Source organism: Diplotaxodon limnothrissa, linkage group LG13, assembly GCF_057381915.1.
Source record: "Diplotaxodon limnothrissa isolate DT_005_m linkage group LG13, D_limnothrissa_male_GT1.1, whole genome shotgun sequence".
NCBI lineage: Eukaryota > Metazoa > Chordata > Actinopteri > Cichliformes > Cichlidae > Diplotaxodon > Diplotaxodon limnothrissa.
The window spans coordinates 29,646,956-29,661,008 of NC_140608.1; positions in this window are offsets into that span (position 1 = coordinate 29,646,956).

The following is a 14,053-nucleotide window of genomic DNA, read 5'->3' on the forward strand; positions in this document are numbered from 1 at the left end:
ATAAGTTTTCATTATGTGAATAACTTGGAAATCTTAGTTCAAACAGCTGCAAAACCTGTTTGCCCAGCACGGAGACCTTGAGTTCTATAAGATAAAGCCATAAACATGTGTATCCGAGTCTTCTATCAAAAGTTACAGCTATTTCTATGAAGTTGTACAAAAACGCTTTCTTTCGCCAAGACAGTGCGTTTCTCACTGTTACATGCATTTGAATGGGGAACTCGACCGAAACAAAGTATAAGTTTTCATTATGTGAATAACTTGGAAATCTTAGCTCAAACAGCTGCAAAACCTGTTTGCCCAGCACGGAGACCTTGAGTTCTATAAGATAAAGCCATAAACATGTTTGTCTGAGTCTTCTATCAAAAGTTACAGCTATTTCTATGAAGTTGTACAAAAACGCTTTCTTTCGCCAAGACAGTGCGTTTCTCACTGTTACATGCATTTGAATGGGGAACTCGACCGAAACAAAGTATAAGTTTTCATTATGTGAATAACTTGGAAATCTTAGCTCAAACAGCTGCAAAACCTGTTTGCCCAGCACGGAGACCTTGAGTTCTATAAGATAAAGCCATAAACATGTTTGTCTGAGTCTTCTATCAAAAGTTACAGCTATTTCTATGAAGTTGTACAAAAACGCTTTCTTTCGCCAAGACAGTGCGTTTCTCACTGTTACATGCATTTGAATGGGGAACTCGACCGAAACAAAGTATAGGTTTTCATTATGTGAATAACTTGGAAATCTTAGCTCAAACAGCTGCAAAACCTGTTTTCCCAGCACGGAAACCTTGAGTTCTATAAGATAAAGCCATAAACATGTTTGTCTGAGTCTTCTATCAAAAGTTACAGCTATTTCTATGAAGTTGTACAAAAACGCTTTCTTTCGCCAAGACAGTGCGTTTCTCACTGTTACATGCATTTGAATGGGGAACTCGACCGAAACAAAGTATAAGTTTTCATTATGTGAATAACTTGGAAATCTTAGCTCAAACAGCTGCAAAACCTGTTTGCCCAGCACGGAGACCTTGAGTTCTATAAGATAAAGCCATAAACATGTTTGTCTGAGTCTTCTATCAAAAGTTACAGCTATTTCTATGAAGTTGTACAAAAACGCTTTCTTTCGCCAAGACAGTGCGTTTCTCACTGTTACATGCATTTGAATGGGGAACTCGACCGAAACAAAGTATAAGTTTTCATTATGTGAATAACTTGGAAATCTTAGCTCAAACAGCTGCAAAACCTGTTTGCCCAGCACGGAGACCTTGAGTTCTATAAGATAAAGCCATAAACATGTTTGTCTGAGTCTTCTATCAAAAGTTACAGCTATTTCTATGAAGTTGTACAAAAACGCTTTCTTTCGCCAAGACAGTGCGTTTCTCACTGTTACATGCATTTGAATGGGGAACTCGACCGAAACAAAGTATAAGTTTTCATTATGTGAATAACTTGGAAATCTTAGCTCAAACAGCTGCAAAACCTGTTTGCCCAGCACGGAGACCTTGAGTTCTATAAGATAAAGCCATAAACATGTTTGTCTGAGTCTTCTATCAAAAGTTACAGCTATTTCTATGAAGTTGTACAAAAACGCTTTCTTTCGCCAAGACAGTGCGTTTCTCACTGTTACATGCATTTGAATGGGGAACTCGACCGAAACAAAGTATAGGTTTTCATTATGTGAATAACTTGGAAATCTTAGCTCAAACAGCTGCAAAACCTGTTTTCCCAGCACGGAAACCTTGAGTTCTATAAGATAAAGCCATAAACATGTTTGTCTGAGTCTTCTATCAAAAGTTACAGCTATTTCTATGAAGTTGTACAAAAACGCTTTCTTTCGCCAAGACAGTGCGTTTCTCACTGTTACATGCATTTGAATGGGGAACTCGACCGAAACAAAGTATAAGTTTTCATTATGTGAATAACTTGGAAATCTTAGCTCAAACAGCTGCAAAACCTGTTTGCCCAGCACGGAGACCTTGAGTTCTATAAGATAAAGCCATAAACATGTTTGTCTGAGTCTTCTATCAAAAGTTACAGCTATTTCTATGAAGTTGTACAAAAACGCTTTCTTTCGCCAAGACAGTGCGTTTCTCACTGTTACATGCATTTGAATGGGGAACTCGACCGAAACAAAGTATAAGTTTTCATTATGTGAATAACTTGGAAATCTTAGCTCAAACAGCTGCAAAACCTGTTTGCCCAGCACGGAGACCTTGAGTTCTATAAGATAAAGCCATAAACATGTGTATCCGAGTCTTCTATCAAAAGTTACAGCTATTTCTATGAAGTTGTACAAAATAGCTTTCTTTCGCCAAGACAGTGCGTTTCTCACTGTTACATGCATTTGAATGGGGAACTCGACCGAAACAAAGTATAAGTTTTCATTATGTGAATAACTTGGAAATCTTAGCTCAAACAGCTGCAAAACCTGTTTTCCCAGCACGTAGACCTTGAGTTCTATAAGATAAAGCCATAAACATGTTTGTCTGAGTCTTCTATCAAAAGTTACAGCTATTTCTATGAAGTTGTACAAAAACGCTTTCTTTCGCCAAGACAGTGCGTTTCTCACTGTTACATGCATTTGAATGGGGAACTCGACCGAAACAAAGTATAAGTTTTCATTATGTGAATAACTTGGAAATCTTAGCTCAAACAGCTGCAAAACCTGTTTGCCCAGCACGGAGACCTTGAGTTCTATAAGATAAAGCCATAAACATGTGTATCCGAGTCTTCTATCAAAAGTTACAGCTATTTCTATGAAGTTGTACAAAATAGCTTTCTTTCGCCAAGACAGTGCGTTTCTCACTGTTACATGCATTTGAATGGGGAACTCGACCGAAACAAAGTATAAGTTTTCATTATGTGAATAACTTGGAAATCTTAGCTCAAACAGCTGCAAAACCTGTTTTCCCAGCACGTAGACCTTGAGTTCTATAAGATAAAGCCATAAACATGTTTGTCTGAGTCTTCTATCAAAAGTTACAGCTATTTCTATGAAGTTGTACAAAAACGCTTTCTTTCGCCAAGACAGTGCGTTTCTCACTGTTACATGCATTTGAATGGGGAACTCGACCGAAACAAAGTATAGGTTTTCATTATGTGAATAACTTGGAAATCTTAGCTCAAACAGCTGCAAAACCTGTTTTCCCAGCACGGAAACCTTGAGTTCTATAAGATAAAGCCATAAACATGTTTGTCTGAGTCTTCTATCAAAAGTTACAGCTATTTCTATGAAGTTGTACAAAAACGCTTTCTTTCGCCAAGACAGTGCGTTTCTCACTGTTACATGCATTTGAATGGGGAACTCGACCGAAACAAAGTATAGGTTTTCATTATGTGAATAACTTGGAAATCTTAGCTCAAACAGCTGCAAAACCTGTTTTCCCAGCACGGAAACCTTGAGTTCTATAAGATAAAGCCATAAACATGTTTGTCTGAGTCTTCTATCAAAAGTTACAGCTATTTCTATGAAGTTGTACAAAAACGCTTTCTTTCGCCAAGACAGTGCGTTTCTCACTGTTACATGCATTTGAATGGGGAACTCGACCGAAACAAAGTATAAGTTTTCATTATGTGAATAACTTGGAAATCTTAGCTCAAACAGCTGCAAAACCTGTTTGCCCAGCACGGAGACCTTGAGTTCTATAAGATAAAGCCATAAACATGTTTGTCTGAGTCTTCTATCAAAAGTTACAGCTATTTCTATGAAGTTGTACAAAAACGCTTTCTTTCGCCAAGACAGTGCGTTTCTCACTGTTACATGCATTTGAATGGGGAACTCGACCGAAACAAAGTATAAGTTTTCATTATGTGAATAACTTGGAAATCTTAGCTCAAACAGCTGCAAAACCTGTTTGCCCAGCACGGAGACCTTGAGTTCTATAAGATAAAGCCATAAACATGTGTATCCGAGTCTTCTATCAAAAGTTACAGCTATTTCTATGAAGTTGTACAAAATAGCTTTCTTTCGCCAAGACAGTGCGTTTCTCACTGTTACATGCATTTGAATGGGGAACTCGACCGAAACAAAGTATAAGTTTTCATTATGTGAATAACTTGGAAATCTTAGCTCAAACAGCTGCAAAACCTGTTTTCCCAGCACGGGAACATTGAGTTCTATAAGATAAAGCCATAAACATGTTTGTCTGAGTCTTCTATCAAAAGTTACAGCTATTTATATGAAGTTGTACAAAAACGCTTTCTTTCGCCAAGACAGTGCGTTTCTCACTGTTACATGCATTTGAATGGGGAACTCGACTGAAACAAAGTATAAGTTTTCATTATGTGAATAACTTGGAAATCTTAGCTCAAACAGCTGCAAAACCTGTTTGCCCAGCACGGAGACCTTGAGTTCTATAAGATAAAGCCATAAACATGTGTATCCGAGTCTTCTATCAAAAGTTACAGCTATTTATATGAAGTTGTACAAAAACGCTTTCTTTCGCCAAGACAGTGCGTTTCTCACTGTTACATGCATTTGAATGGGGAACTCGACCGAAACAAAGTATAGGTTTTCATTATGTGAATAACTTGGAAATCTTAGTTCAAACAGCTGCAAAACCTGTTTGCCCAGCACGGAGACCTTGAGTTCTATAAGATAAAGCCATAAACATGTGTATCCGAGTCTTCTATCAAAAGTTACAGCTATTTCTATGAAGTTGTACAAAAACGCTTTCTTTCGCCAAGACAGTGCGTTTCTCACTGTTACATGCATTTGAATGGGGAACTCGACCGAAACAAAGTATAGGTTTTCATTATGTGAATAACTTGGAAATCTTAGCTCAAACAGCTGCAAAACCTGTTTTCCCAGCACGGAAACCTTGAGTTCTATAAGATAAAGCCATAAACATGTTTGTCTGAGTCTTCTATCAAAAGTTACAGCTATTTCTATGAAGTTGTACAAAAACGCTTTCTTTCGCCAAGACAGTGCGTTTCTCACTGTTACATGCATTTGAATGGGGAACTCGACCGAAACAAAGTATAAGTTTTCATTATGTGAATAACTTGGAAATCTTAGCTCAAACAGCTGCAAAACCTGTTTTCCCAGCACGTAGACCTTGAGTTCTATAAGATAAAGCCATAAACATGTTTGTCTGAGTCTTCTATCAAAAGTTACAGCTATTTCTATGAAGTTGTACAAAAACGCTTTCTTTCGCCAAGACAGTGCGTTTCTCACTGTTACATGCATTTGAATGGGGAACTCGACCGAAACAAAGTATAAGTTTTCATTATGTGAATAACTTGGAAATCTTAGCTCAAACAGCTGCAAAACCTGTTTGCCCAGCACGGAGACCTTGAGTTCTATAAGATAAAGCCATAAACATGTTTGTCTGAGTCTTCTATCAAAAGTTACAGCTATTTCTATGAAGTTGTACAAAAACGCTTTCTTTCGCCAAGACAGTGCGTTTCTCACTGTTACATGCATTTGAATGGGGAACTCGACTGAAACAAAGTATAGGTTTTCATTATGTGAATAACTTGGAAATCTTAGCTCAAACAGCTGCAAAACCTGTTTGCCCAGCACGAAGACCTTGAGTTCTATAAGATAAAGCCATAAACATGTGTATCCGAGTCTTCTATCAAAAGTTACAGCTATTTCTATGAAGTTGTACAAAAACGCTTTCTTTCGCCAAGACAGTGCGTTTCTCACTGTTACATGCATTTGAATGGGGAACTCGACTGAAACAAAGTATAAGTTTTCATTATGTGAATAACTTGGAAATCTTAGCTCAAACAGCTGCAAAACCTGTTTGCCCAGCACGGAGACCTTGAGTTCTATAAGATAAAGCCATAAACATGTGTATCCGAGTCTTCTATCAAAAGTTACAGCTATTTCTATGAAGTTGTACAAAAACGTTTTCTTTCGCCAAGACAGTGCGTTTCTCACTGTTACATGCATTTGAATGGGGAACTCGACCGAAACAAAGTATAAGTTTTCATTATGTGAATAACTTGGAAATCTTAGCTCAAACAGCTGCAAAACCTGTTTTCCCAGCACGTAGACCTTGAGTTCTATAAGATAAAGCCATAAACATGTTTGTCTGAGTCTTCTATCAAAAGTTACAGCTATTTCTATGAAGTTGTACAAAAACGCTTTCTTTCGCCAAGACAGTGCGTTTCTCACTGTTACATGCATTTGAATGGGGAACTCGACCGAAACAAAGTATAGGTTTTCATTATGTGAATAACTTGGAAATCTTAGCTCAAACAGCTGCAAAACCTGTTTTCCCAGCACGGAAACCTTGAGTTCTATAAGATAAAGCCATAAACATGTTTGTCTGAGTCTTCTATCAAAAGTTACAGCTATTTCTATGAAGTTGTACAAAAACGCTTTCTTTCGCCAAGACAGTGCGTTTCTCACTGTTACATGCATTTGAATGGGGAACTCGACTGAAACAAAGTATAGGTTTTCATTATGTGAATAACTTGGAAATCTTAGCTCAAACAGCTGCAAAACCTGTTTTCCCAGCACGTAGACCTTGAGTTCTATAAGATAAAGCCATAAACATGTTTGTCTGAGTCTTCTATCAAAAGTTACAGCTATTTCTATGAAGTTGTACAAAAACGCTTTCTTTCGCCAAGACAGTGCGTTTCTCACTGTTACATGCATTTGAATGGGGAACTCGACCGAAACAAAGTATAGGTTTTCATTATGTGAATAACTTGGAAATCTTAGCTCAAACAGCTGCAAAACCTGTTTTCCCAGCACGGAAACCTTGAGTTCTATAAGATAAAGCCATAAACATGTTTGTCTGAGTCTTCTATCAAAAGTTACAGCTATTTCTATGAAGTTGTACAAAAACGCTTTCTTTCGCCAAGACAGTGCGTTTCTCACTGTTACATGCATTTGAATGGGGAACTCGACTGAAACAAAGTATAGGTTTTCATTATGTGAATAACTTGGAAATCTTAGCTCAAACAGCTGCAAAACCTGTTTTCCCAGCACGTAGACCTTGAGTTCTATAAGATAAAGCCATAAACATGTTTGTCTGAGTCTTCTATCAAAAGTTACAGCTATTTCTATGAAGTTGTACAAAAACGCTTTCTTTCGCCAAGACAGTGCGTTTCTCACTGTTACATGCATTTGAATGGGGAACTCGACTGAAACAAAGTATAGGTTTTCATTATGTGAATAACTTGGAAATCTTAGCTCAAACAGCTGCAAAACCTGTTTGCCCAGCACGAAGACCTTGAGTTCTATAAGATAAAGCCATAAACAGGTGTATCCGAGTCTTCTATCAAAAGTTACAGCTATTTCTATGAAGTTGTACAAAAACGCTTTCTTTCGCCAAGACAGTGCGTTTCTCACTGTTACATGCATTTGAATGGGGAACTCGACTGAAACAAAGTATAGGTTTTCATTATGTGAATAACTTGGAAATCTTAGCTCAAACAGCTGCAAAACCTGTTTGCCCAGCACGGAGACCTTGAGTTCTATAAGATAAAGCCATAAACATGTGTATCCGAGTCTTCTATCAAAAGTTACAGCTATTTCTATGAAGTTGTACAAAATAGCTTTCTTTCGCCAAGACAGTGCGTTTCTCACTGTTACATGCATTTGAATGGGGAACTCGACCGAAACAAAGTATAAGTTTTCATTATGTGAATAACTTGGAAATCTTAGCTCAAACAGCTGCAAAACCTGTTTTCCCAGCACGGAAACCTTGAGTTCTATAAGATAAAGCCATAAACATGTTTGTCTGAGTCTTCTATCAAAAGTTACAGCTATTTCTATGAAGTTGTACAAAAACGCTTTCTTTCGCCAAGACAGTGCGTTTCTCACTGTTACATGCATTTGAATGGGGAACTCGACTGAAACAAAGTATAGGTTTTCATTATGTGAATAACTTGGAAATCTTAGCTCAAACAGCTGCAAAACCTGTTTTCCCAGCACGTAGACCTTGAGTTCTATAAGATAAAGCCATAAACATGTTTGTCTGAGTCTTCTATCAAAAGTTACAGCTATTTCTATGAAGTTGTACAAAAACGCTTTCTTTCGCCAAGACAGTGCGTTTCTCACTGTTACATGCATTTGAATGGGGAACTCGACCGAAACAAAGTATAGGTTTTCATTATGTGAATAACTTGGAAATCTTAGCTCAAACAGCTGCAAAACCTGTTTTCCCAGCACGGAAACCTTGAGTTCTATAAGATAAAGCCATAAACATGTTTGTCTGAGTCTTCTATCAAAAGTTACAGCTATTTCTATGAAGTTGTACAAAAACGCTTTCTTTCGCCAAGACAGTGCGTTTCTCACTGTTACATGCATTTGAATGGGGAACTCGACTGAAACAAAGTATAGGTTTTCATTATGTGAATAACTTGGAAATCTTAGCTCAAACAGCTGCAAAACCTGTTTTCCCAGCACGTAGACCTTGAGTTCTATAAGATAAAGCCATAAACATGTTTGTCTGAGTCTTCTATCAAAAGTTACAGCTATTTCTATGAAGTTGTACAAAAACGCTTTCTTTCGCCAAGACAGTGCGTTTCTCACTGTTACATGCATTTGAATGGGGAACTCGACTGAAACAAAGTATAGGTTTTCATTATGTGAATAACTTGGAAATCTTAGCTCAAACAGCTGCAAAACCTGTTTGCCCAGCACGAAGACCTTGAGTTCTATAAGATAAAGCCATAAACAGGTGTATCCGAGTCTTCTATCAAAAGTTACAGCTATTTCTATGAAGTTGTACAAAAACGCTTTCTTTCGCCAAGACAGTGCGTTTCTCACTGTTACATGCATTTGAATGGGGAACTCGACTGAAACAAAGTATAGGTTTTCATTATGTGAATAACTTGGAAATCTTAGCTCAAACAGCTGCAAAACCTGTTTGCCCAGCACGGAGACCTTGAGTTCTATAAGATAAAGCCATAAACATGTGTATCCGAGTCTTCTATCAAAAGTTACAGCTATTTCTATGAAGTTGTACAAAATAGCTTTCTTTCGCCAAGACAGTGCGTTTCTCACTGTTACATGCATTTGAATGGGGAACTCGACCGAAACAAAGTATAAGTTTTCATTATGTGAATAACTTGGAAATCTTAGCTCAAACAGCTGCAAAACCTGTTTTCCCAGCACGTAGACCTTGAGTTCTATAAGATAAAGCCATAAACATGTTTGTCTAAGTCTTCTATCAAAAGTTACAGCTATTTCTATGAAGTTGTACAAAAACGCTTTCTTTCGCCAAGACAGTGCGTTTCTCACTGTTACATGCATTTGAATGGGGAACTCGACTGAAACAAAGTATAAGTTTTCATTATGTGAATAACTTGGAAATCTTAGCTCAAACAGCTGCAAAACCTGTTTGCCCAGCACGGAGACCTTGAGTTCTATAAGATAAAGCCATAAACATGTGTATCCGAGTCTTCTATCAAAAGTTACAGCTATTTCTATGAAGTTGTACAAAAACGTTTTCTTTCGCCAAGACAGTGCGTTTCTCACTGTTACATGCATTTGAATGGGGAACTCGACCGAAACAAAGTATAAGTTTTCATTATGTGAATAACTTGGAAATCTTAGCTCAAACAGCTGCAAAACCTGTTTTCCCAGCACGTAGACCTTGAGTTCTATAAGATAAAGCCATAAACATGTTTGTCTGAGTCTTCTATCAAAAGTTACAGCTATTTCTATGAAGTTGTACAAAAACGCTTTCTTTCGCCAAGACAGTGCGTTTCTCACTGTTACATGCATTTGAATGGGGAACTCGACCGAAACAAAGTATAGGTTTTCATTATGTGAATAACTTGGAAATCTTAGCTCAAACAGCTGCAAAACCTGTTTTCCCAGCACGGAAACCTTGAGTTCTATAAGATAAAGCCATAAACATGTTTGTCTGAGTCTTCTATCAAAAGTTACAGCTATTTCTATGAAGTTGTACAAAAACGCTTTCTTTCGCCAAGACAGTGCGTTTCTCACTGTTACATGCATTTGAATGGGGAACTCGACTGAAACAAAGTATAGGTTTTCATTATGTGAATAACTTGGAAATCTTAGCTCAAACAGCTGCAAAACCTGTTTTCCCAGCACGTAGATCTTGAGTTCTATAAGATAAAGCCATAAACATGTTTGTCTGAGTCTTCTATCAAAAGTTACAGCTATTTCTATGAAGTTGTACAAAAACGCTTTCTTTCGCCAAGACAGTGCGTTTCTCACTGTTACATGCATTTGAATGGGGAACTCGACCGAAACAAAGTATAGGTTTTCATTATGTGAATAACTTGGAAATCTTAGCTCAAACAGCTGCAAAACCTGTTTTCCCAGCACGGAAACCTTGAGTTCTATAAGATAAAGCCATAAACATGTTTGTCTGAGTCTTCTATCAAAAGTTACAGCTATTTCTATGAAGTTGTACAAAAACGCTTTCTTTCGCCAAGACAGTGCGTTTCTCACTGTTACATGCATTTGAATGGGGAACTCGACCGAAACAAAGTATAGGTTTTCATTATGTGAATAACTTGGAAATCTTAGCTCAAACAGCTGCAAAACCTGTTTTCCCAGCACGGAAACCTTGAGTTCTATAAGATAAAGCCATAAACATGTTTGTCTGAGTCTTCTATCAAAAGTTACAGCTATTTCTATGAAGTTGTACAAAAACGCTTTCTTTCGCCAAGACAGTGCGTTTCTCACTGTTACATGCATTTGAATGGGGAACTCGACTGAAACAAAGTATAGGTTTTCATTATGTGAATAACTTGGAAATCTTAGCTCAAACAGCTGCAAAACCTGTTTGCCCAGCACGGAGACCTTGAGTTCTATAAGATAAAGCCATAAACATGTGTATCCGAGTCTTCTATCAAAAGTTACAGCTATTTCTATGAAGTTGTACAAAAACGTTTTCTTTCGCCAAGACAGTGCGTTTCTCACTGTTACATGCATTTGAATGGGGAACTCGACCGAAACAAAGTATAAGTTTTCATTATGTGAATAACTTGGAAATCTTAGCTCAAACAGCTGCAAAACCTGTTTTCCCAGCACGTAGACCTTGAGTTCTATAAGATAAAGCCATAAACATGTTTGTCTGAGTCTTCTATCAAAAGTTACAGCTATTTCTATGAAGTTGTACAAAAACGCTTTCTTTCGCCAAGACAGTGCGTTTCTCACTGTTACATGCATTTGAATGGGGAACTCGACCGAAACAAAGTATAGGTTTTCATTATGTGAATAACTTGGAAATCTTAGCTCAAACAGCTGCAAAACCTGTTTTCCCAGCACGGAAACCTTGAGTTCTATAAGATAAAGCCATAAACATGTTTGTCTGAGTCTTCTATCAAAAGTTACAGCTATTTCTATGAAGTTGTACAAAAACGCTTTCTTTCGCCAAGACAGTGCGTTTCTCACTGTTACATGCATTTGAATGGGGAACTCGACTGAAACAAAGTATAGGTTTTCATTATGTGAATAACTTGGAAATCTTAGCTCAAACAGCTGCAAAACCTGTTTTCCCAGCACGTAGATCTTGAGTTCTATAAGATAAAGCCATAAACATGTTTGTCTGAGTCTTCTATCAAAAGTTACAGCTATTTCTATGAAGTTGTACAAAAACGCTTTCTTTCGCCAAGACAGTGCGTTTCTCACTGTTACATGCATTTGAATGGGGAACTCGACCGAAACAAAGTATAGGTTTTCATTATGTGAATAACTTGGAAATCTTAGCTCAAACAGCTGCAAAACCTGTTTTCCCAGCACGGAAACCTTGAGTTCTATAAGATAAAGCCATAAACATGTTTGTCTGAGTCTTCTATCAAAAGTTACAGCTATTTCTATGAAGTTGTACAAAAACGCTTTCTTTCGCCAAGACAGTGCGTTTCTCACTGTTACATGCATTTGAATGGGGAACTCGACCGAAACAAAGTATAGGTTTTCATTATGTGAATAACTTGGAAATCTTAGCTCAAACAGCTGCAAAACCTGTTTTCCCAGCACGGAAACCTTGAGTTCTATAAGATAAAGCCATAAACATGTTTGTCTGAGTCTTCTATCAAAAGTTACAGCTATTTCTATGAAGTTGTACAAAAACGCTTTCTTTCGCCAAGACAGTGCGTTTCTCACTGTTACATGCATTTGAATGGGGAACTCGACTGAAACAAAGTATAGGTTTTCATTATGTGAATAACTTGGAAATCTTAGCTCAAACAGCTGCAAAACCTGTTTGCCCAGCACGAAGACCTTGAGTTCTATAAGATAAAGCCATAAACAGGTGTATCCGAGTCTTCTATCAAAAGTTACAGCTATTTCTATGAAGTTGTACAAAAACGCTTTCTTTCGCCAAGACAGTGCGTTTCTCACTGTTACATGCATTTGAATGGGGAACTCGACTGAAACAAAGTATAGGTTTTCATTATGTGAATAACTTGGAAATCTTAGCTCAAACAGCTGCAAAACCTGTTTGCCCAGCACGGAGACCTTGAGTTCTATAAGATAAAGCCATAAACATGTGTATCCGAGTCTTCTATCAAAAGTTACAGCTATTTCTATGAAGTTGTACAAAATAGCTTTCTTTCGCCAAGACAGTGCGTTTCTCACTGTTACATGCATTTGAATGGGGAACTCGACCGAAACAAAGTATAAGTTTTCATTATGTGAATAACTTGGAAATCTTAGCTCAAACAGCTGCAAAACCTGTTTTCCCAGCACGTAGACCTTGAGTTCTATAAGATAAAGCCATAAACATGTTTGTCTAAGTCTTCTATCAAAAGTTACAGCTATTTCTATGAAGTTGTACAAAAACGCTTTCTTTCGCCAAGACAGTGCGTTTCTCACTGTTACATGCATTTGAATGGGGAACTCGACTGAAACAAAGTATAAGTTTTCATTATGTGAATAACTTGGAAATCTTAGCTCAAACAGCTGCAAAACCTGTTTGCCCAGCACGGAGACCTTGAGTTCTATAAGATAAAGCCATAAACATGTGTATCCGAGTCTTCTATCAAAAGTTACAGCTATTTCTATGAAGTTGTACAAAAACGTTTTCTTTCGCCAAGACAGTGCGTTTCTCACTGTTACATGCATTTGAATGGGGAACTCGACCGAAACAAAGTATAAGTTTTCATTATGTGAATAACTTGGAAATCTTAGCTCAAACAGCTGCAAAACCTGTTTTCCCAGCACGTAGACCTTGAGTTCTATAAGATAAAGCCATAAACATGTTTGTCTGAGTCTTCTATCAAAAGTTACAGCTATTTCTATGAAGTTGTACAAAAACGCTTTCTTTCGCCAAGACAGTGCGTTTCTCACTGTTACATGCATTTGAATGGGGAACTCGACCGAAACAAAGTATAGGTTTTCATTATGTGAATAACTTGGAAATCTTAGCTCAAACAGCTGCAAAACCTGTTTTCCCAGCACGGAAACCTTGAGTTCTATAAGATAAAGCCATAAACATGTTTGTCTGAGTCTTCTATCAAAAGTTACAGCTATTTCTATGAAGTTGTACAAAAACGCTTTCTTTCGCCAAGACAGTGCGTTTCTCACTGTTACATGCATTTGAATGGGGAACTCGACTGAAACAAAGTATAGGTTTTCATTATGTGAATAACTTGGAAATCTTAGCTCAAACAGCTGCAAAACCTGTTTTCCCAGCACGTAGATCTTGAGTTCTATAAGATAAAGCCATAAACATGTTTGTCTGAGTCTTCTATCAAAAGTTACAGCTATTTCTATGAAGTTGTACAAAAACGCTTTCTTTCGCCAAGACAGTGCGTTTCTCACTGTTACATGCATTTGAATGGGGAACTCGACCGAAACAAAGTATAGGTTTTCATTATGTGAATAACTTGGAAATCTTAGCTCAAACAGCTGCAAAACCTGTTTTCCCAGCACGGAAACCTTGAGTTCTATAAGATAAAGCCATAAACATGTTTGTCTGAGTCTTCTATCAAAAGTTACAGCTATTTCTATGAAGTTGTACAAAAACGCTTTCTTTCGCCAAGACAGTGCGTTTCTCACTGTTACATGCATTTGAATGGGGAACTCGACTGAAACAAAGTATAGGTTTTCATTATGTGAATAACTTGGAAATCTTAGCTCAAACAGCTGCAAAACCTGTTTTCCCAGCAC